At 37.2% G+C, this 14,740-nt stretch overlaps 1 protein-coding gene across 2 annotated transcripts in view; it reads left to right on the top strand.

Annotated features, from left to right (window-relative positions):
- Positions 1-14,740, top strand: part of ankrd11 (ankyrin repeat domain 11) — a 116,950-nt gene that overhangs the window by 14,242 nt on the left and 87,968 nt on the right. For both annotated transcript variants that reach the window (XM_017441811.3, XM_017441819.3), the window contains exon 2: positions 14,546-14,626. The gene's annotated coding sequence lies outside the window, so the exon portion shown is untranslated. The remainder of the gene's footprint in view (positions 1-14,545; positions 14,627-14,740) is intronic.

The following is a 14,740-nucleotide window of genomic DNA, read 5'->3' on the forward strand; positions in this document are numbered from 1 at the left end:
AAACTCTTTGGGAGGAGCTCTGTTTTTTGCTCGGCAGTCGCCGTCTGAATCCATAATGTCTTATAATCTTTCTGATCACGTTGGCCGCATACTGTGGAGAGGTATATTGTATTCTGAAGATTAAAACAAAATGCAGTTTCTACCACACAACATGGAGCTATAGAACGGGCGTTGTGGGTGGGTATGTGATGTAGTATTTGTGCGTAGACGAAGTGTGTCAGCTGGAGATATTTATTAAATGCCTACTTTTTAACTGGCTGAAAATTGTGTGGGTGAGCGGATGGCTGCAGGCATTCTGAACCAACACAGTCAACTTGTTCTGTGGTGTTAGAGCATGTGCGGGTGTTTATGTACCATGTGCTGCTACTCCTCCATTTCCAATATTCATAGAGCTCTGTCTTTTCACTGCAACCATAGCAACTGAAAAGGACAAATGGCAGAAGTGTGGAAATGTTCAGGTTGTAAAAGAGGGTGAAAAGCAGACCAAGCTTCCTTGATTTTAAAAAATAAATGTTTTGAATAAACTCCATAGCCTTTATTTGGCGGTATTATTAAAAGCATAGACTTATTCAGTTTCTAAATATTTGCTGTTCATATATATACTGTGCCAGTCCATGTTTTGTCTTTTTTTTTAATTTCTCAGCAACAGTTTGAGTCTTTAATTAAAAGAAAGAGTGCTTGTGAGTGTTTATTGTTTTATTAGATGTGATACACAGCCTTGTCGTAGCAAGATTGTTGGTGTTTGTCTGGCTGTTTTTGTTTGTCTAAAAATTTTGCAATAAATGGAGACTTAAGTTCAGCGTTTCTAAAAAAAAAAATGTTTATGTCACCTTTAAGTCATGAACTAAAACCAAGACAAAAATCTAATGCTTTGACGACTGGGTGTGTAGGAAGGTTGAATACCTTCCTACCTTTGTGTCCTTTTATTCCATATCATCAAATTTAATCTTTTCTAGGTAAATCTTTGGCTTCCCTACTTTGTATCCTAAAGCGTCTTTGGCATATTACTGACCCACTCATACATCAGAGTGCAAGTAGTTTTTGGATCTGTGTGATACAGAAATGGCCCAATTTTAAAATAGAAAATTACTTTGTAAGTGCAGTAAATGTGGATTGTACTGTGAGGTGCTTTAAGTTGTCCAGAAGACTAGAAAGCTACTACATAATTGCAGGCTTTTTAACATCTTTACTTTGTAGCATTAGAGGTAGTTTTATAACCTCAAGTAACCATCTTTATTGGTCATTAAAGTCCAGCCAGTACTGTATTTTTGTTGAGCGAATATAGTCTTTAGAGATGGAATTGTTCTTATGATACATCTTCAGGTATTGCCTATAAGATATAACCAGATATATTTTAAGTTAAAAGGAATGATATAAAGGATTCATTCAGTGAAAAGAGTTGTATGAACAAAATAGATGGAAAAGTCAACAGATAATTCAGTACCTGTCAGGCTTACTGGGTTGTGACTACACATTTTAAATTTGTAATGTTTCAATCTGAAACATTTTTGAGAAAAGTCGTTTTCTTATTTTAGGCCCACAACTGCCTACTTTGCCAGTTGGGTTGGAGTCGCTGTCCTAAACTGTTTTTGTGTGCTACACAGTAAAGGTGAATGAGAATGTGCATGTTGTGTCTCACTTGGACACTAAATGCTCAGTGTTGTGCAAAGCAGTGTTGTTTAGCCAAAGATCCTTTAAAAGTCTAACAAACAGTTTTGGAAAACCACAGGGTATTGCTCTACAGCAGTAGTATCTTGGTCTAAAATAAACAGAGAGTAAACCAAAACTAAAACCCAACTCCTTTCTGTTCTTAGTTTTTGCAATCTTGGAAACACCGGAGCCATATGGACCCTGGTCTTGTTCCCCTCTGTGTGGGAGGCATTAAGCCAAAGATTGCAGTTTGTTCATCGTAGGAAAAGCTGAAAGGATGCTTGCTCTGTATTGCACTTCAGAGACTCTCATGCAGTTAATGCACACACACCCAGACTAGCTTCACCTACACAAATCACATGAGGCTGAATAATAAGCACATGAACAGAAAGTGACTGCACTTTCTTGTAAGAGCTACATTACACCCCCACGTTTCACTTGGTAAGGAGTTCTTGCTGCTAGATTTGGGTTGGATTATTGTATATAAAACTTTTGAATTTTACTTGGACAGAAAAGAACAGAACAAAAGTCTTTAAATATCATTCTTGCTCAATTTATCACCTAAATTGTACTCTGCATGCCTTGCAAACTTGTCTCTTTGTGACTTTGTTTAAATAAATACAACTTAGGGCTGCTAGATTATAGAAAAAAATTGTCACTATTATTTTTGGTCAATATTGTAATCATGACTACTGAAAACAATTATTCATTGAGTTTGAAAGCATTGCATTTATTGCACTTAAAGAACAGCAAATTGATTGGATGGGAACTTTCCCTTTATACCTTGTTGAACTTTTCCTCAAATTAACAGATTTATTCTGTATAAAAGTAAAAAACACAATTTAAAAAAAAACAATGCCCTTTCATTATATTGTTGGGCTATAGTAAAGCTAAAACTTTTGTCCCAATTTTCATTTTTATTTTTCTAAATTTCATACTTTTTTAAGTAACGTATTGGTTTTTACTTTAAAATGTCATTTTATGGTGGACCAATAAATTAAAACATTTTCAGTAACAAATGATTGACAAATTTAAACAATACACCAAAAAGTTTCAGATCAAAAGAACCGTCAATTCTTTAATAAGGTGGACATAAATAATTTATTTTTAAAATAAAGTTGCAGCTCATTCAAGACAAAGCAAGAAGGGAGCATGCTCACAAAGCAGAACAAGGAGAAATATTTGTTATAAATCTTTTGTTGTTGTTGTTGTTGATTTATACTGCTTTTATAATCGTTTGGAGCAGAAACCGAAACAGCAAATTTGATTTCATTGCACAGTCCTGATTTGATTCCTGTGCCACCAATAGTTTTTATGCCTCTTGCCATGATGATTAAAGCAAAGACCTAAACTGAGTTGAGGAAAAGACCCACACAGTTTTTGACTGAAAATGGCTTCTTTACGTGGAAAAAGGAGTGTTTTGAAAGCGTCTGGTTTTGAAGACCAACCTTCAAACACACACACCGTTTACTTAGAGCACATGCAAGTTTCAGCCTGATGCCAGTATTTGAAAAGACCTCTTTTGAATATGAGATTTTATTTTCCCAGCCCGGAGAGCTTGTTACCTTGACGACAGCAGAAGATCCATAGCACGGTGGGCTGAACGAGTGAGCGTGTGAGCTGAGCCTGCCGCCGCATGGCTGTGCCGAACAAACAAGCGCTGTCGCTAACTGTGTCACGAGTACAGCTGCTGCTTCCCTCTCATTCCAGCCTCTCGGCGCTCCCCTTTCCTATTTTTCCTCTTTTCTTTGCTGTCTTTTGATATCTGACTTTTATTAACTGACTTATTGTTTGTTTGATATATTCTCTTTCCTGCCATTTACCAGACACACCTTTCATTAGTTTCTCTTAATCCCCTTCTACCTTTTATGCATCTTGCTTACTTTTTCTGTTGCGTTCATTGGCATTTATTGCCATATTTAGTGCCAGTGCTTCATCTCACACCAGTGCTCCGATTTAGATGGAGTTTTCGGTGTGTTGGCCGATCATGCTGATGATATAGAGGAATAGTGTCCGTCTCTACAGATACCAGGCTTGATCAATAATGTAGATGTTTTTGAAGACAAGAGGTGTGGTGTGCATCTCTTTATTCCCCCCCGGCCCATCCTACTGCCCCCCAGCTGTCCCTCCACACCCTCCAGTGTAAGGTTTCGCCTTCAGTGTTTGTGCATAGAGGAGCAGATGACTGAATCTAATTAGTGAAGCTATTACAATAAGGTCTGATACCTGATGCTTTGACATATTGCAAGCCAAACTCAGGCTGTTGTTATTGAGCTGCTGTGGCTTCCTATTGTTTGTTTGGTTTTGTGCTCAGACTCAATGTAGGGCAGGTTTCGTCCCTGGCGTCACCGCAGGCCATCACCGATCAGTCTAGTGACGGTCATCTACACATTCAGTAGTCCCTCTCCCACATAAATCTTTTGAAAAAATATCTTTTATACTGTAGAAATACTTGGAATTCAGCAATTCTGATCAAATTTGTAGTACAGCGTCCTAAGAAATACATTTCATTAGTATTTTTAAAAAATACAAGTCTTTCAGTTTACTTAACCAATCATTTTTCTATTAAGATGATTAAAGTTTTTCTTTTGTCATTTAATAAATATTCTAGTGTTTTTGAAAGCAGAGTATCTCACTTTTTTTTTTGAAAGAAACAAACAAAAAAGAAGAGCAGAATAAATATAGAAATATAGTTTAACTTTTGTTTTAAATTTACACTGTATTTCAAAGCTAGTACACAAAATAAAGTGTAAAACTACTGTGACCTATTTGACTCACTGATGACGAGAAGGAGAAAGCTGCAGTCTCTAATAAGTGTTTTATTGACGATATTTTTTTATTTTCTCACCGGAGGTCTCACTGGACAGCTTTCAACTTCTTTATCACAAGTCAGCTGACTTTGATTAAGACTATAACTGTGTTCTGACGAAGCTTTGTCTGTAACAGGCATAGTTTTATTTTATTTTTTTAAAAACCAAAATATTTTGTTTGGCACAGCTACAAAGTCTTTAATCAACTCATGTCTCTCCTGCTGACGTGTTTTCACGTGAAAGAGTTGACTGATAAGATAAGCTAATGTCGATGCACTCCTCTTTTGATATGGCTGATTGCTTTGGTCGTCACACTTTCTCTTGCAGTTGCAGTCAATTATGGACCCCAAAAAAATGAAGTTGAAGAAAGGTTGCTCTGCTTATAGCTACTGTTTGGAAGTTTCTCTGCTATAAACTTATAACTTCTAAGCTAATTTCTGGATGCCTGCAGCAACATGACACATCACACAATGTCATGGCACACAGACAGGAGGCTGTAGCAGCCAAAATAGTATTTCTCGTTTTGAAAATTATTGTAAAATGTGAGAAAACGAGAAATCCAGATTCTTTGTCACATCTACATACTAATGAATTCCACAACATTCACCACAACATGACTGTCATGTTCCTTTTTATTCTCTATTTCTTTTCTTGGCTTTTTAAATACTCCATCTTATACATATTGTTTATACAAAATCAGTCTTGGACTATTTTAAATATTTTTAGGTCTCAAAAACCTCTGTGACTTAGAAACACTCAAACTTACTGAATAATCTGTTTCACTATTTTGTAGAAAGTTGCAGGTTCTGTTGAGAAAATATGATCTTTAAGTCTGTTATTTTGGGAATAAATCGTTGTCACTAAATCCTAGTTGATGTACAGATGTCTACATTAATATGAGAACCATGCATTTTCAATGGAGTGTTTCAATGTAGCATTTATGCTAAATTTAAATTTAGTATTGTACATTAGAAGTAAATAGTTGGATTGTATGTAATTAGTTGATCTTATTGGTTGTTTCAACTTATGGATGTAGGAATAGTTTGTATCTTGTTACCTATAATAGTTCAGAGTTTTTGCAAAGTTCTAATAGTAAGCTTAGAGAAATTCTGGTCTGTGAGGCTGTTGGGATGCTCTGGGAGATGGATGGTTTTGTTGTAGTGACCGACTCTAAAGCAGTTAATCTTGTGCTTTATCACATTGCAAGCTTTGTTTAATCCTAGCTTTTGATAAAGAACTAACGCAGTAAAAGCAAAATTACTCTTGTGAAATCTGTTAAATAATGGTAATATTGTGCCCAACTCCTCAAACTAGCAAGCCAGTCATCTGCCCAAATGGAAAACCTATCTTGTTGTTGTTGATCTAACATTCACAGCATTCTTAGTTATGTAGTAGCAGGATGCAGTGACTTTTGTTTTTATTTTTGTTATATTTTATTGGTCCCAATATCAATGCTATTAGTGCTTATATTCCTTGTGAACATCAGTTCATAATGATACAAATTTATTTAATGTACACCAAAACCTAAGGACATACCTTGAAAATATTTGTTATGGTTCAACAGTTTATTAAAGTTGTTCAAGTTATTATTATTAAAGTCATTCTGTCAGACACGTAGTGAGTTGTACAACTCAAGCACAACGTACTGTCTTCATGCCTAAGCCTGTTTGATTAACAGGTTTAAAGCTTAAAGCGATGTCATTACATGACCCACTACCGCTATTTAAAAACCTCACAAATTGTTCAGCTACTAACTTCCTGTTGTAGCCCAACAGAGTACTGTGTTAAAAACGCAGAGGTGCAAGTTTGTGCTGTCACACAGCAAAGCATATCAGTCACCATCAGTAGCACATTAGTTGACCACTATAAATTGCATTAAAATAAATGCTGCAGCTGAAGATATGAATTTGAAGAAAAAAAATGCATGAATGTATGCTTGATGGAACAGTATTAACAGATTGTTTAAAATATGTAACCATTTGTCCCAGGGCTTATGGATATTTTGGTATTTGTCTGAAACTGGTACAAATGTTAGCACAGGCCTTAGTGGATGTTTTTAATAAATTTGATAAACTGGAATATCACACAAATGCGCTAAATTACTTTAATTGCTTAGCCTTTGGTAATGACCAACATGTCAGTTTTGGTCCGTTCATGTAATTTTGAACTGGTTTGTGAATATAGCTGTCATAAAGCCTTATCTGTCCAGTAGATGCATAATGGAACCTTGAAAGTTTTTTTGTATCCTTATTTCAGTTCACTATCATTGGGGGTTTTAAGCATCACCTCCTAAACTACATGTATAATTTTCCTCTGATTATTTTGATGGCTAAGGATAGTTGTTTACCCAAAATTCTGTGCGCTGAGATTTTGATTAAAGCTATCTAGCAATTGGGTGAGCCCTGCTTCATAAAAATGTTTCAGTCATTCTGGCACAGTGTCATTCTCTGAGCTCCAGTGAAGAGATTTATCTTTATTTGCAGTCAAAGCCTGTCAGCATCAAAAACAAGCTCTGATTCCTGTTGAAGGTCACTGTTAAAAACAGGGCTGGTGCCACAAGCTCTTTCACTCACAGCAGTATGTGGATTGGTTCGTAGGACGGCTGACTGGACTACACACACGCGGTCAGTGTCAGTGTATCGCAGTACCCGCATTGCTGTAACTGATTTCATTCTGAAACACACTGCTGATGTTTCAGCTGCTACATAAAAGGGACAGTGCAGATGCAAAGAATCAAAATATGCAGCCGTGTTGTCATAGTGATGAAGAACTTTTTTTTGGAATTACGCATGATTATATGAAATGTTTGGTTTCAGTTCCACATACACTGTATTGCCTAAAGTATTCACTCATCCATCCAAATTCTTGAATTCAGGTATATAAAATCAAGCACCTAGGCCTGCGGACTGCTTCTACAAACATTTGTGAAAAAATGGGTTGCTCTCAAGAGCTCAGTGAATTCCAGCATGGTACCGTAACAGGACGCCACCTGTGCAATAAGTCCAGTTGAAAAATTTCTTCACTGCTAAGTATTTCAGTCAACTGTCAGTGGTTTTATAACATAGTGGAAGCAATTGGGAACGGCGGTAACTCAGCCACGAAGTGGTAGGCTACCTAAAATCAAAGAGCAAGCTCAGCAGATGCTGGGGTGCATGGTGCACAGAGGTCGCCAACGCTTCTCAGAGTCAACAGCTACAGACCTCCAAGCTTAATGTGGCCTTCAGATTAGCTCAAGAACACTGTGTAGAGCTCTTCATGGAACGGGTTTCCATGGCCGAGTAGCTGCATCCAAGCCTTACATCGCCAAGTGCAAAGTGTCGGATGTAGTTGTGTGAAGCATGCTGCCACTGGACTCTAGAGGAGTAGAGACATGTTTTCTGGAGTGACTAATCACTCTTCTCTGTCTGGCATTCTAATAGGTGAGTCTGGGTTTGGCGGTTGTCAGGAGAATGGTACTTGTCTGACTGCATTGTGCCAAATGTAGAGTTTGGTGGAGGGAGTATTATGGTGTGGGGTTGATTTTCAGGAAATGGGCTTGGCCACTTAGTTCCAGTGAATGGAACTGTTAATGCTTCAGCATCACAAGACATTTTGGACAAGTTCATTCTCCTGGCTTTGTGCACTAGCAGTCTTGTTAGAACAGGAAGGGTTCGTCCCCAAACTGTTCCCACAAAGCATAGTCCATAAAGACATGGATGAGTGAGTTTGGTGTGGAAAAACTTGACTGGCCTGCACAGTCCTGACCTCAACCTGATAGAGCACCTTTGGGATGAAATAGGGTGGATACTGCAAACCAGGCCTTCTCATCCAACATTAGTGTCGAACCTCATAAATGTGCTTCTGGAAGGATGGTGAAAAATTCCCATAAACACTCCTAAACCTGTAGAAAGCCTTCCCAGAAGAGTTAAAGCTGTTATAGCTGCAGAGGCTGCGCCAACATCATATTTAACCCGATGGATTAAGAAGGGGATGTGTGTCAAGTTCGAATGCGTATGAAAAGAGATGAGTGAATACTTTTGGCAATATAGTGTAATTTAGAGGGAGTGCTTTTAATACAACACTAATTTGAGCTGAGCCTAGCTTGATAAATGATGCTGAAAATATGTTCAATTCTGTACAGACTTGTGTGTAAATGTATGGATTTTTTAGTGGGTGATCTGATTTATGCTTCATGTGTGTCACATCCTCATGTGTAGCTTAGTTGGGGGAAAAAAAGGTTGTTTCTCACTGAGCTGCGATTGTCAGGAGACTAGATGGTGGAGAAAAAAAACCCTTTTAAAATGGCAAGACAATTAGTGTATTTTCAGCTACAGTCTCACTAAACTGAATGTTTACAATCAAGTGACCAACAAGCCATGTGGCTGCATTTTGAGCAGCTAGTTTTTACAAATCACTACATATTTTTGTGTGCACAACTTGCAAAAACCTTTTTTAGCTCTGCACATAAATTTGTTGCGCTCATTGGCTAAGTTTGTACCTACCTCAGTTGCTCTCGTGTTTGATTTAGTCTGCTTTCGAAATAAATATAGGTAGATTTAAAATATTTTTTTCAATAATCAATATTGTTATCATTTTCAGCTTTCAGACCTGGACATTTTTCTCCGTTGTTTGGTGTCAAAATATTGCTCGGCTCTCGTTAGACGTGTTGGAGATGTCTGCGGCAAAATACAGATGAGTTGGAAAGGGGAAAAAATGTTCAAAACCCAATCACTCTGCCTCTGATTGGCAGAGTTGCCTTTGTTGGTTGTTTGTTGGTGTACTTGGTCATCCTGGGAAAAAAAAGTATTGTGCTCCCTCTTCTCCTGTAAACACAGGTGATGCCACCAAACTAAATTGATTTATGGGATTGTTGGCTGAATGACCCAGTATTGCCAGATCTATACAACAGCACTGTTTCCTACAATGTTGTGTAAGTTGTATATTAAATAAATAATTTAATATGTATAAATTAAATGGCCTCTCTATCCTGCACAGTGAGGTAGCAGGATTGGTGATGGGCAAGTGGCTTCTTTTGGGCCTGTTTTTTTTTAGACTTGTATGCTTGTTTCTTTTGCGACACTGTAAGCAACTTATTCAAAAAATCAGCATCATGGCTGATTGGTCAGAGAAAAGAGGTTTACTCTAGTTTTTGCAAGTTCTTCAAAGTAGGTTCAGTGGGATTCAGACCTATAAAGTCCCAGTAGCTGTGAAATCCTAGCAACTGGTATTTTAGTTCACCTCTCGCCTCCATTTTAGTGCCACAGTTCCATCATTCATACAGCAATTTATCTCTGCATAATTTTTTGCTCCATGGTGATACCGAAAGCAGAGATATTTCAGTGTTTACTAGGCACCAGCTATACAGGTGAACCAAAGACTTAAAATAGATATTTTGTGCACTGTTCGCTAGCTGTGAAATTGATAACAAATATGCATATGGTATGAATAAGTCATCCTGCACTGCCATGTTTTGTTTGGCCCTTCACATGATAAAATAACCTGTCATAGATGTAAACAAAGTAGTTTAGCTTTAAATATGGTTTATTTGGGACTCATTTCTTTATTCTTGGTACTTTTTTTAGCAAATTGTTGCTGTGTGGTTGCTCTTTAATTCACTTGTGAATAGTTTTTAAATAAAAGTAGTTAATCTAGCTTCCCTGAATTTACAGAAACCTTTCTCTGTCTGCCCAGATTGACATGTAGTAGCAATTATTGCCTTTTTTTTTTTTTAAAGATACATGTATGGTTAGAAATATCCTCATTTCTAAAGTCAGTTTGGAAACCTAATGCTTGTGGTCTTGGAAATAGTTTGTGCAACTAGCTCCAGATGTTTATTTTTAGATCTAGGCCGTCATCTATGTTATCCATAACATCTCAGTTCCTGTCGGCAGCAGGATGTGTCCTGTATGTTCTCTTCCTGTTCACATGAAAAGGAATGTTTTGGGAATTGTATGCGTTTGCCTGAGTCCTATATGGTTTTATATAGGAAAATTGTGAGAGACAAAAACTGTTCAACACTGAATTTACTTTGTATATGAATAGAATTTAAAGAGCAAGATTTAACATTTTCCTTTTCAGATGGACAGAGAATACAATCTAAATGAAAATGAATCAGCTAGATATTACATGAAGAGCAAAACTGAGATTTTCCAAGTAATTATGTAGCTCTGTTACATGTTCTTATATGTGTGGAAAACTTCATGTTGCTGTAATTCCTTCAAAGTTACTTATTTTGCTCTGTTTTGGCTCTAATATTATAGCTCTTGTTTGGAAATCGCACCATAACATGGCAGCTCAGCTTTCGTGTGAAAGGTGAAACCTATTTCTTGTGCCTTTCTGTTTGCATATTGGCTCTAATTTAGAGACCAACCTGCTGTTAGTTTTTATATTTAGATTGTTTGAATTTGCTTTTGATGTTATGCCCACGACTCCAGCCATGCTTAGTCATTTATTTTTTTGTTGTTTGTTTGGCAGCCATCAGGGGGGATCGTATGTATGCTGTATTCCCAAACACTGTTGGAAGGGTAATGTTGTGCTCTCAGGCTGGATTATTTTAATCCATCAGTCTTGTGCTTCCTACTGGGAAATCCCCCCAGGTTCCACTCCAGTACAAATACAAATGCGCATCTGACTATCATCCTCATTACTACTCAAAGCCATTCTAAGGAGGTCTGGCCTTAATCCTGTTGAGTTCCCACCTGCCAGCCTTCCTGTGCTAAAACTGACAACTAGATGCAACTTGCCAGAGACCCTGAATCCCTTTTTATGGTGCCCTAAAACCAGAACGATGAGACAATTGTGGGTTCAGTTTAGGGTGGAGGGGGTGTGTTCCATAATCACTGGAATGTCACCCTAACACTGGGCCTCTGTTAATATCCTCACATGTCCTGCTGCCTAAATCCTGCTAAACCCTTGTCCTCAATGTATGGTTGGGAGAGCAGTTCAGGACGGGACACTATCTTTTACAGACTTCAGAGGTATTATTTTTTACAACATAAATACAAGATTTTAACAAGGGAAAATATGATGATATATTTGTCTGCTTAATTCTATTTCTCTTGTTTTTTCAGGTTAATACCGTAACATAATTTTAATAATCTTGCAAGCACTAAAATTTATACTTTAAATATCTGTAACAAATTTAAACATTCATATTTAAATAGTTCCAAGTGTATTTGTGTATTCCTGAAGGAGCAGTGAATACAGAAAAGCTGTCATTCTGTTCCAAAAAATGGCTTCTCTGTAAACTTTTATGCATAAAGGCTGTTAAGACACGTGTGAACATCAATTCCTTGAAAGGAACAAATCTTTCCTAACAGATGGCCTAATGGTTGCGCACAGTTATAAACAAGCCAGATATTTTGTATCCTTATGCAATGATGATGTTGTGTATCCTCATGTTAGTGGCACAGCAAACTTTACAATATTAGAATGTCAGTTTAGCTGAAAATCCTAACCAATTTAATATAACTTCCAAAACAAAGGCTCCATCCTGTCCCCTGATATCTTAAGTCTTTTTTTTAATAATTTGCTTTGCTTGTAACAATTTCTATTCCTTTCTTTTACTGAGAGAAAACTCATTGAGATTAAAAATCTCATTTACAAGAGTGCCCTGGTGTAGCATATGTTTTATTAAATGCTGATTATCCAAAGTTTTGGACAAAATAATGTATCCTTGGCTGCCAAATCCCTTCTGCACTTTGTTGATTTACAAGATAAACTGGTTCGAAATCCATTTACAATTTTCACAAAACTGTTTGTACGGTTTGATCTTAGTGTATCCATTATTGTGTAGAGATAAAACTATTTAAGTTTAAGTCAAGCATTTGGTCTTTTTGTTTGTTGTGGATTGTTGTGACATTTTAAGCACTGTGTGTTTAGCAGCATCTCTCAAGTTTCGTTATTGTGCCATAGGTCTTTGCAGTCATATTTGCCAGAAGTTCTTCATATTGGATCCATTAGGAATCAGACCTGTGAAGTCTTACGTGGAGTGTGAGAGATATACAGCAGCTGTGAAATCTTAACAAAAAACGCCTGGTGTTTCAGTTCACCACTCGCCTCCATTTCAGTGCCACAGAGGACCGCTTCATCATCCATACCAGCCATGACAGGAAGCGGCCTTTACTGTAGTCAAATGTGAGGGCCTTTATCTACTTTGCTCAGATGATTGGATTACTTCTCAAGTGCTGCGTGTTTTACTGTACTTGAAAAAAATCCATTTAAACTCCTTGCACCTACAAACAGGATTAATATATAGAACAACCTAGAATGTGCCTAGTTTTAAACCCTGTTAAATCCACACCTTTCCATTTAATAATTTCAAGATCATTTCTGTGGCTTTGGTTTTGCCTAATTGGTTGTTTTCCTGAATTGTAATATTGTTAGTTTTTTTTATTTTTTATAGCAAAGTCACCAAGTAATGGTATCAAATTTGGAGGAACAAATTACAATAATTTCATGCATAGTAAAAAAAAAAATATTATTTTTCTTTAATTCAACACATTATGCCTGTCATAAACATAACAGTACATGCCCCACTGTGTGAGCTTTAGCTTCTAAAATCTTTATAATAACCTGTGTTACCCTGTATGATGCAAGATTCAATAGATTGCGGACTGTATGACTTTTTGCCGTAGGAGATTTGAGTATAGGGATTGGCATTTTGAGCAAAATTAAACAACAATTATTTGATTTTTCCTCAACTATTTGAGCCCATCCCATCAAACTGCACAGTTTGAGCCCAGATTTAAATATATGAATTTAATATGAATATAAATTTTTGAAAATGTAGGATAGGACGATGAGTTTCAAGAAATGGTCAGCAATAAACTGGAAACACTACTTGGAAAAAATGCATTACAAGTTTAAAGTAACTTTAATAAGAGGTACTTCCCCCTTTAATAATGAGATGTCTGGTTATTTTTGGCACACAGCTTTGCTTGAAAGCTCATTGGCATGATGCTTAATGCTTGTTGATTCAGCAGCTGCTTTTTGTGAAATCTGTGTGCCTTGTGTTATGTAATTTTAATGCTTTGTGCTTAAATTTCGCAAAAGGTATATATATTTTTTTTAAGCTTAAGAAAAATTATATGATTATTTACGCTTAGCCTTTCAAGACCTGCTTTTGCCAATAATTACCTTGTGCAAATGTTGCTACAGCTGCTGTATGAAGGTTTACTCATATGCCTCTTTCACCAACTGTTCTGTGATACAGTTTTAAAGATGAGCCTCGCTTTAGGTTGTCTCTCTTTAGGTTGTTCAGGAATCACCAAATGAACCGGCCACATCCCATGACAGTGTGAGCTTTCATAAGTGAAGCTGGCATCACAATTAGAACCATGGGAGGCATGATAAGGAGCATAAATTGTGTCAAACATCTCCCATTCTAAATCTTGCAGCCGGCTGGTCACTCAGGCCATCTTTAATCACTACACCTAACCCTCGAGCTGGGACGCTGGCTTACTCTTTACAACCTTGTCACTACCTCACTTGGTGGCTCAGAGGCGTAACAGTGGCGTGTGCTGCCTCAGTCCTTTTCATAAATCACACAAGATGGCAAGAAGACATCTCATCTTGAAGGTTTTTTGTCAAACAGGCTAAAGCTGCCTTCACAGATTTTTTTGACTACATTTTCTAAAGTGATGTTAGATCACAACCTTTTTCCTTTTCACCTCCCTTTATTCTGATGTTGCCTCAGTGCAACCCTTTTGGAAAAAAAGCCATTTAAAACTTATGCATGTTTGTTCACATAAGCAGGTAAACCGCAAATGAAATTGGAAACGTACATATCATTGGGCTAACCATTGTGTTTCCACTTTTTTTTATTTTGTGAAGCCAGTGAAGGTTTGGGGTCAGTACAAGGCATGGCTTGGGTTTCTGATGCAGCATAAGAGTAAAGACCCTTGGATATTTTGGAGTAAGGAAAGCTTTAGAGCTCTTCGTGTTTGTGTATTTGTTTATCCATGGCTCTTTTTCAGAGTACCAGAGAGCTGTGGGAGGACAAACATGGCTCTCTGCATCCTCATACAAACACATTTATTGCAAGTAATGTGAAACTGTGTTGTTGTTGTAATTAATGTTTTTTTTTATCTGTTTTTATTTTCCAGGATTCTGTGGACACTACAAGCAGCAAGCATTTTTCTAGTTGGATTTTAGCCCACTGAGATTCTCCCACAGCCATGGAATCGGTAGGTTGACCATATAACATCAAGCTGATTTGCACGGCGTCTTTTTAAAGCCGCTTTTTGCTGGAGCGCTTTAGTAAGCACCTATTGTTTAAAAATAGGTTTTTGTCCGTCTTG

The sequence above is a fragment of the Kryptolebias marmoratus genome, linkage group LG15 (assembly GCF_001649575.2).
Source record: "Kryptolebias marmoratus isolate JLee-2015 linkage group LG15, ASM164957v2, whole genome shotgun sequence".
Classification (NCBI taxonomy): Eukaryota; Metazoa; Chordata; class Actinopteri; order Cyprinodontiformes; family Rivulidae; genus Kryptolebias; species Kryptolebias marmoratus.